The 10,027-nt window shown below is 41.9% G+C and overlaps 1 protein-coding gene across 1 annotated transcript in view; it reads right to left on the bottom strand.

The window, feature by feature from the left end:
- The window catches only part of znf536 (zinc finger protein 536), a 192,327-nt gene extending 183,053 nt beyond the window's left edge, over positions 1-9,274 (bottom strand). The window contains exon 1 of the mRNA XM_014007251.1: positions 9,174-9,274. The gene's annotated coding sequence lies outside the window, so the exon portion shown is untranslated. The remainder of the gene's footprint in view (positions 1-9,173) is intronic.
- Positions 9,275-10,027: the final 753 nt, after the last annotated feature.

Below are 10,027 nucleotides of genomic sequence, written 5' to 3'. Positions count from 1 at the left end.
ACACACACACACACACACACACACACACACACACACACACACACACACACAAAGCTGCAATGTTGCCTTAAGTCACAATCTAAATTGGCTCCCAAGGGCATACTGACTACCTTGTTCACCAAAGGCATTGTGTATGTTTTCTGAGTGCTTAGCATATGCTGTTGTAACCTGAGATCTCTTCCTCTGTCTCTTTTTTTCCTCTCCGTCTCCTGTTTGCACACACAGAAACACAAGTACACAAACACACATCGCTGCTAGGAGTTGCTCCCTTCTCTCCTTTTATGTATTTCCCATCAGAAGGTTAATTAAATTCAAAATAGTTTGCATCTACCTATTAAACCATGCTGCACTGTGCAGCCGCCCACCAGACAAACATCAACAGAGACACAACCACAGGCAGGGTGACTGGGGGTGGGTGGGGCCGGGTAGGTTGGGGGTCTTAGAGAGCAATACAAAAAGTGATGGGAAGCAAACACTACAAGGGATTCTGCTCAGATCACAAGCAATGAGAAATGTCAGGTGTGCTTTTTTAAACCATTATATTGTAACATGGATGTATGAAATGTGGATGCGCCACTTTCTTCTGTCATAGTTAACTCAAGTAAACATGCTGGTGAGATGTCACTTATAGTTCTGAGTAGATTCAAAATGATTCTCAATGAAGTTTTAGCAAAGAAAATTTAAAAAAAATTGCAAATTATTTATAACTAAAGTTGTCATGGTCCAAAATATAAATGTCATCAAAAGATGAGCTTCTGAAGCCCTTTCTGAATTGGATGTACTCACTGAGACAGGTTATTGTTCTACCAGGAAGTAGGGGGGGGACACACACACACCAAAAGCTACTAACACTTGATTGAATTTGCTACAACTCTGATTTGATATAAAGCTCACTGCAGAGTAATGAAAATAGCTAACATTTTAAGACAGTCTAACCTTTCCTGTGTTTACCTTAATAAAGAGTGTGTACCTTAACTGGTAGAGCAATACACACAGGGGGCGAAACAGTGTATAAAGCAGGCAGTGTTTAAGCAGGCAAGCTCTAAAGTAATAGGCAAGAGCAGTGAAGTGTTGATTCTACAAAAGATGTGAGGGAAAAATTGCACCTTAGTGCGTGCGTACACACACACACACACACATACACACACACACCCTCCCCCTCCTCAATATACTCCCACAACACGGCCGGCTGCCTGGCAGCCGAAGTTAACATTTTCAGAGAAAATATTCCTTGCCTCCAATAGTCCGATGTAATTCATTTTCCATCTCTGTTCATTAATCATTGTTAAAATTAGTGATCCATTTCTTCCACTCTGCCATCTGCACTCAGCTTCCTAACAAACATGACACCTCAGCGCATAATAAAAGCTGACAGCTACGAGGAGGCCTTTCCAAATAGCTTTCTGCATATGTGCACCTCCGTGTCTTGATGCCGTTGTCAGACAAAAGTAGGTTGTTTGGACCACCACGGGTTGGAGACGAATGCTTCTGAGTGCTCGAGCATGAGCTCATGTGTGCAAACTCAGTCAGGTACAGTCATACATGTACGATAATCTTTTTATGTGGCATAATTTACGTTAAATTTTTGGATTAAATTGTGTATGAAGACATAACCACACACACACACACACACACACACAAATGTTCTCCTTTAAATTTCAAAAACAAAATTACAGAGAGGTCTATAATCTTCAGTGGTGTTTGGTAAGATGAACCTAAGGTCATCCTGCCCCTCACATTTGTCAGGAAATTGGTAAAAGTGGTGGGGGGGGTGCAGGAACACCAGGAAATTCCAAAGCATGACAAATCACCACAATCAAATAAGCAAAAGAAACAGTGGGAAAAAAGGAAAAAAGGGCCCAAACATACTTAATGTCCTGTTTTACCCCTGAAAAAGTTTGAGCCACAACCTCAGCTGGAGCAGCATTGTACTTTTCCGTTTGCTTTCACCAGCCATGACATCTGCATGCTTGTTGTGATACTGTGTATCAGTTCAGCTACACCCTGATCACACTGGGCTAGAAGATAAATCAGATGGTAACAATGTGGAAAAGAATGAAGAGGAAAGTAGAAAGTTAAAGGACTTCCCTGCCTGGTTACTCACTCATAAAGCATCCCTCTAATTCACACAAAAATAAGTTGTTGGAACGCTGTCCCCATGATCCCCTTTTTACTGTGTTCTGGCTCGAATCCAACATAGATTTAGATTTAGGTGACTTAAACGTAGCAGGTTTAAAGGAATTCTGAACACCTGGAAATTATATAGTCACCCTTTTTGCAGTCCATTTATTGTACGCTTGCTCACAGATAAATGAAGTAAGAAGACACTCAAARGTTCTCAGGCTGAGTTGTGTTTCCTGGTTTAAGTAAAAAGGTAAGGCCACAGTCGAGCTACAAGTTTTATCCTTTCTCTGCTCTCCTTAATAATGAATGTAACCCAGACGTGAGATTCCCCGCAGGATTTGCTGCATCACTGAACGGCTTTTCTACCTTAAACAAAAAAATCACTCAAAAATCCAGAGTGTGAACGTGAATCCCACTGAAGCCTCTCTCTCAGCGCTCGCTCAGAAAAAACCTTCCGCGAAATGTGTGAACACCCTCCCTGAACTGTCCCTTCTCACATCCACGCACACACATATGTGCGCAATCTCAAGTATGCACACTTGTACACACACTTAAACCTCAACAATCCAGTGCTGCTTTACTCCTGATTCTTTTCTGTAAGCACACACTCAAACACACACACACACACGCACGGAGTCAGGATCCCTTGCTGGCGAGGTGTGTGTGTGTCTCTGCCCGAGGCACAGCACATTAATCTATATAATGCCCTCAAAGAGAAGGCTTTTTCACACCACTAACTGCCAATGACTACGAGGGGCAGCGGCTAAGCCATGATTCAGCTGTTAGCCCAACTGGCGTCCCTACGTGCACCCCTCCGCCGCTCCCACTTCCCACTCAGCACACACATACACACAATATGTGTGTTAAGAGTATACATGCACCCTTCACTGGCAATATAAACATGCCAGCTCACCAGACTCACACATCAAAGCTCTCTGCTTCAATGACAAAAAAAAATAAATGGGTTGAAGGTAGAACACCTTCAACAGTATTTATGCTCAGATTAATATAGTCTTTTATTATAGCATGTTTTATTTTTAATAGCTAGCTTTTGGTTTAATACTTCATTTAATTGTTTTTGTTTGCATTTTCTTAAGCTAAATAGTTGTTTTAAAATGTTTGATCATTAAAAAAAAAACACTCGATCAGCACTGATCCATTGACTTGTCTTTTTTTTCTTTAAAATCACTCAAAATAAATACATGCTGATTCGCTGACATGTTGTGAAAGTTACCTTACAGGATTTTATGGATTTGACCATCCCTTAAACTTGCCATCCCGCTGCCCAGTTTTACATTTATTATTCATTTGTTGCACTGAGGGCCACAAAACAGACACCCCGGAGCAGTGATTGGAGGACTGGTGCTCAGAGGCAGACGGCGCACAGAAGAGCGCTAAATCATCTTGACATTCACCAAGAAGTAGCCACACAGAAAGCTACTGCTGCTGTTAGTTCTCCTATCGACTAATTTGGTTCTACTTAACCCCTAAACACCCCTCGTGCACTTTCTCTCTCTCTCTCTCACGCACACACACACACACACACACACACACACACACATATACACACACACACACACATACAAGTAGATGCAAGGCAAACTGTGGCTGGCACACACACATGCACGCGTGTCCCATAGTGACACATTTAATTCCAGGTTCTCGGCACATCTGAATTACAGCAGCCTGATGAGAGAGAGAGAGGGCCGGGCCCCTCTGGACTGATTAGCATCATTTAAGAAAGTCTTCCTTTTCCTTCTGCCTGACTCAGTGACCTCTCTCTCTCTTCCTCTATCACTCTGACACTCACCGCCCAGCCGGTACATGGGTGGCATTCCCAGCTAGCTCTCAGATACATTCAGCACAAGGGAATTGTTTCTGGGGCCATTTCAACTAATTTAGTGTGTCTTTCTTGAGCATATTCCTGCTCAGTTGTCTAACTGGTCAGAAGTACTGTCTAAATATATATAACCGTTTGGGGCCATATGATGTAGGTTTTTTTTTTTTCCCACATATGTAAAGTAAATAAGACAGAGGCTGTTTTATTTGTGCATATCCCCCCTTCTAAATTATATAAGCCTTGCACATGGCTTAAAATTTTGTAAAGCTTTTCTCAAAATCCTACTTATGGTTGCCATTCTGTGCCAAAAAGTTCATCTGGCCTGTAAATTTAAGCATGGATTACAAATATTCAAATCATGAGCTTACTGTTCAAATAAACATTTCCAACAGGGAGGGGAAAAGTTGCAAGGCATACACTTTCAGCATAATTCCTCCTCTGGCACCTCCCCTCCCCTAATAAAACAACCAAAAAAGAAAGGGAGAAAGAAAAATTAGGGACAAAAAAAAGGTGGGGGAGTTAAGGGGGGTGAGATGGAGGGAACAGAACAGAAATTCAAAAACAAAAAAAGCATAGTTAAAAGTTCTTCATTTAACATGCGGCTGGATAAACAGTGTTGATGAAACATGTAATTAATTTAATTGTAACCACCTATGAAATTACAGTCAGCTGGGTGGGCTCGGCTGTGCCCCCCCGTGCTCCTTGCCATAGGACAATAGGGCACCTTATTATGGTTTTAAAGGGGAGGTTGAAGAGGGGAGGGGGTGAAAAACAAGGGGGGGAAGGCTTAAGCTGGTCAGCTGCTCACCACATGGTAGAAATAATAGGGACTGAAGTCACAATCATTTCAGCTCTGCTTTAGCTTTGCTAATCACTGCGTTTTATACAGGACAATCAAAATGTGGGACAAACTGCGGGACACAACTCAACTGTTTGTTGTCTTTATATTGCCAAATGGGATGCACAACACCGATTGGTGAAAAAAAAGTGTTTTCATTTATTTAGGCAAGACTTATTAAAGGTGGAGCTCATTGAAAGGGCACAATAAATTAAAATGTCATGTAACATACACTCCCTATCCAAAAAGATCTATCATGACTTGGTGGCAAGATTTAACACTTCTAATAGGCAGCTTGACCTCCTGCTGTCACACTAACTTGCAGTGACATCATCTTCATCCATGTAAAGGGCACCTATCCTTTCAGCCTCCTCCACACTGGATGATGACCCCGCTATGCTCTTCTGTTAGAAAGTGACCGCAGTCATTTTGCTGTTAAGCAGTTAATGCACACCAAACAGGTTCATACATTTCCCCCACACCTCTGTGATACTTTCATGCCCCCTCACCACACTTTACATGCCCAACTCTTTCACCATGTAGTTGCACCTACATGTTTAACAATTCAAGCTACCRCTATGGTTATCGTGCCTGCACTAGTTTGTTTCCATGACTTTGTAACAACCATGGTTGTAGTTCAGGCATCGYGTCACGTGACCGGTCCTGCTTCAAATTCTCAATGAGCAAGCCACTCCAGTGCGGGCGAGCCCCAAGTTACGAATGCACAGTAACCACACACCCCCCCACTCTCAGGTAGAACATTAATACACTGCCACCACAACGATAAACCATGACTTCACTACTGAAGTTTTGTGAATGMTCAAAACCTCCAGGACTTTTTTGCRTGTAACGTGGAACCTACTGTGTTCTTAATATGCACTGGAAGAAATAAAAAGCCAGCATTTGTCCTAAGGTGCAGACCACTCTTCAGGCCTTTCACATATCCAGCCGGTCTTATCCCAAGGATTAAAATAGCCTCTTCCCWGCTACCCTCCCCTGCCCGGCATTAAAGTCTTCCACATTTGCAAAATTGCAAACAGATGCAACTCAAGTACCTGCAAATAATCTGCCAAGACCAATTTCAAAAGGGAGATTTCAGAATATGCGGGAGTCATTAGAGGGAGTATTATTTCAGCGATGAGTGTGAGAGGGCCAGCAGTGGATCACCCATCCAGATGGGTTCTGCTGCCTTTTATTCACGAAGAAAGAAGCCGACGTGTTCTTCATCTCTCTCTGTTTCCCCCACTCTCAGAATGAAGATATATAACATGTATGAAACAATTACGGCAGAATATTGGAAGTTTCAGAAGCAAGCAAAGAACGTCACATTTTCTTCTGAGTTTCTCAAAACAATCTTTTCATCTCCTTCGCAGTGAAGATGCTTCATGATGGTGGAGCTGATGGGAGGGGGGTGTTTCAATGTAAACGAGGACGCAGACACAAAGATCTGAGGCTTTTATTGTTTTGTACTGAGTGTTAAATATGAAAAAGAATTAAAAGGTAGAAGCCTTAAAAGGGGGGCCTGTGGCGTATGTAAATGAAAAATGTTTCAGAGCCGTAATTTGCGGTTGCTGCTGCTGTTGTTGTTGTTTTTTTTGTTTTTTTTGTTGTTTTTTGTTTTTTGTTGCTTTTTTTTCCGACAGCTATCTGAAGTTTCTCTGGTTGGCTCAGTGGCGCTTTTAAAGTGAAGCACAACAAAGCGTTCACCAATTAAAAACAATTTTAACACYAAGAAGTGCAACAAACTTCATTAGATACTCAATCCAGCTGCTGACAAAAAGCCATTCAGCATGCATCTTTAAACTACCGTGATGAATAATGTATAATGAGAACATACTTTTTTTTTTCCCTTTCCCTCACAGACATTCATAGCATTGACCAACCCTTWAAACAAATGAAATGTTTATATCAAATGGAATTTGATTAGGTGACTGGTTATTATTTCTCGCGGGGAAGCAGAATAACAATCTAAGGCACTTAAAAAAATGATCAAAATCACCAAGCCCTTGAAACAATACACATTCAATCAAATTCTTCATAATTGTAACAGTAGGAAGCATTTTAGGCATTCCACCCACAACAAACAGGCTTTGTTCTACTGTTATGAGAGGCAGCGAGGGGACACAATCAAGTGCGTGAGAAAGTCAGGAACGCAGGATTTCGAGCAATTCCTTCCTCTGTCTCTTACTCTTTTTTGATTCACCCCCACAACACACCACAATGACCCTCTTTTTTTGTTTTACTTGTTTTTTATTTTCTCTTTTTATTATTATTTTTTTTCTTTTAGGGTCGCCCATATTATTTGCTTCCTGTTTTATTGTAGTTGGCAAAAAGAGAGTTTGGTAATTGAGCAGTACAGAACATGTGCCCTCCCTGAACGCAGATGACAGATGGATTATAAAAACTTCAAAGGCAAGCATTTGGAGCACCAGGGGAGAGATGCTAGGTATTTGAACTATCATTCTTTACCCAGGAGACAATGACTGCCTGACATGGTGCATACATCAAGGAATAGTGCAACAGCACAGACATAATCCAGCGCACGCATGCATGCACACCCCACCATCACTCCCTTTTCTAGCTCCCTTCCTCCTACCCCCAGTGCTTTATATTTAACATCCTGTTCTACAAAAACTTTGCGCCAAGCTCCGAAACATAACAAGAGTTGATGACGGAGAGAAAAGACAATGCTAAATCTGATCTTTCTATTTTTTTTTATTTTTGTTTTGTCCTCTTTTTTTAGATTTTGGGTTATCCTCTAGGGTTCAAATTCTCTCYTTTCTGTTAGTCAGTAAAACTAAATAGTTTAGGTTAGTGTTTGTTTTCTTTCTTTTTTATGCAACTCGAGTTGCAAGCACAACCGTTCTGCATGGGAAGGGGAGAACAGAAGGTGGTGATGCCTATAATCATCTTATAAGCATGATTTATGAAAAGGCCCATCTGCTTTGCCTTACTTAAGCATGGAGGCAACCTTTAATAATATAAAGGCACGTGGAAAGAAGAGGATCAAGAAAAAAAAGGAGAATGTTCAACATGGTCATGCAGTGATTCAACAAACTTGTAATGCAAGTCCACCTCTCCCCTCCCTCTCTGACACGTCGCTTCCTCAGCATCCAGCCAGTAGTTCAGATGGCAGCTAATCACTGCTGACCTCCCCTGTCACAGCGTTTAACCCGGGCCCCTCCTCTTGACCCTGAAGGAATTAGCAGCCTCACTGTAATACACACATGCAACCACACACACTCACACACACTAGCATAAAAACTAAGAACCTACCCTACAGATAGGTAAAGACTCGGAATCCAACACCATGTTTGCTAATTAAGTTTTGTTGATTTATTCCCATATTCCTCACACACTGAAATTAGTTGCTTAATGAGTAAAAGAAAAAAAGCAAACATATATACATAACTGTAAATTTCTGGTAATCTTTTTTTTTCTAAATAATGCTTTTCTTTACTTTATCCTCGTAAAAAATTTAATAAAAAAAATTAAAATTTAACAACTCTTTCTATATTTAAACAAGATCAGTTTGAGTTTTCTTCTACCCTCCCACAAGCCCTCCCTTTCCCCTGGGTCTTCATAAACACAAACCAATGGATCCAAAGGGTGAGGAAATCAATTTTATGTGTTTTAAAACAGAGAAAACTCTCAACTTGTGCAATAAATTCCCTGAAACCAGAAAAAGTTTGGCCTCTGACTAAATAAATACTTCAAAATATTGATTGTTTCAGCACTGGTTTTAACTGATGAATATAAGAAACTGTAATTGCAGAAATATGCTTAAAAATAACAATGATAACAAAGTGAGGTCAAAATACAGAGCCAAAACAWCAGAGTGCAATGTATCTGAGAGCTGATCTTTGCCCTCACTGATTAACCTTTGACCTGGCTGTGACCTGGAAACAGTTCCCGGCACAGGGGCTGGGTTGTCATAACACAGACATAGAGCRTATGCTTCACACGTAAGCATTTTCACATCTAGACACGAACACAAGCCTCTCCCAGTGTGGTCACCTCTTTAGAATCCATCAGGATTGTTGGTCTAATCCTCCTCAGATCATCTCATCAATGCTCTGGCTTTTTATTTGTAATGGATCTCATCTAACACCCAGTACCCCTCCCACCCTGCACCAGCTCACCCCCTCACTACTTCATCCCATTCAAATCTAACATTCTAAAAAAATGAGGACTGAAGACAACCGGAAAGTTAGTTTTTGATCAAGAACCAACCGAAAAATTGGATCGTAAAACAAAACGCACATTTATAAAATCTAAGGCTACTTGACATCTGTCTTGAAAAGTTTTAACCTAAAGACTTCTACTATTTGAGAGAAGATATCAAGCTTAGCGAAAAAATTCTCAACAAACCTGTCATTAAAAACTGCCTCTCTCTCTCTACCATTTCCATCCTTCCTCACTCCTTTCATCCTTGTCTTTCTCCTCCTCTTCGAAGCCTCGCAGCATGTGTAAGCAGAAGCGCATGTGCTCCCTTCGCCCTCATTACGAGCTAACTATGCTGTTTGATTAAAAGCGTGTACAGAGAGGAAGAGAGATAGAGAGGGAGAGAGAGAGAGAGAGAGAGAGAGAGAGAGAGAGAGAGAGAGAGAGAGGGAGAGAGGGAGAGAAGGTGAGGGAGAGAGAGAACAGGCCGAACCTCCATAATTAAGATCACTTCACAGATTACCTCCGGCAACAAAAGCGCGGCAAGCGGCCGCCCGCAGCCTCAGAAATTGGATGAAAAAGGGGTGTTGAGGAGGAGACTGACCTCTGCCGGGCTCCACATGAACATAAGTAATGGTTGAATCAAATGCCCCCCTCCACCCCACCCCACCCCGCCCACATACTATCCCCACCACTCAACACTAACTGAAACACACAAGCACTCCGACACAGGTACTGGTACATGCTGGCATTGGAAAGACAGCTGACTGTGGGAAAGCTCACATCTCAGAGGAGGACACACGGGAGGATTCAGCACCATGGGCTGACACGATGTCAGGTCCGTTAAGCACGCTTTCCAGGGAGCCGACCTGTCCACCAGTAATTATCATGTACTTTTCCTTTGATGGAACGCAAATCATCATACTCTCCAGAAACACTGGTTTTCTACACCGTGTAAAAATATGCAGGTTCTTTGGAGAATGTCATGAGTGTGTGTGTGTGTGTGTGTGTGTGTGTGTGCGTGTGTGTGCGTGCGCGCGCGCACCCTTGTTTTGTTAGGT

Source organism: Austrofundulus limnaeus, unplaced genomic scaffold, assembly GCF_001266775.1.
Source record: "Austrofundulus limnaeus strain Quisiro unplaced genomic scaffold, Austrofundulus_limnaeus-1.0 Scaffold40, whole genome shotgun sequence".
Lineage (NCBI taxonomy): Eukaryota > Metazoa > Chordata > Actinopteri > Cyprinodontiformes > Rivulidae > Austrofundulus > Austrofundulus limnaeus.
This window is presented reverse-complemented; position numbering and strand designations above follow the sequence as displayed.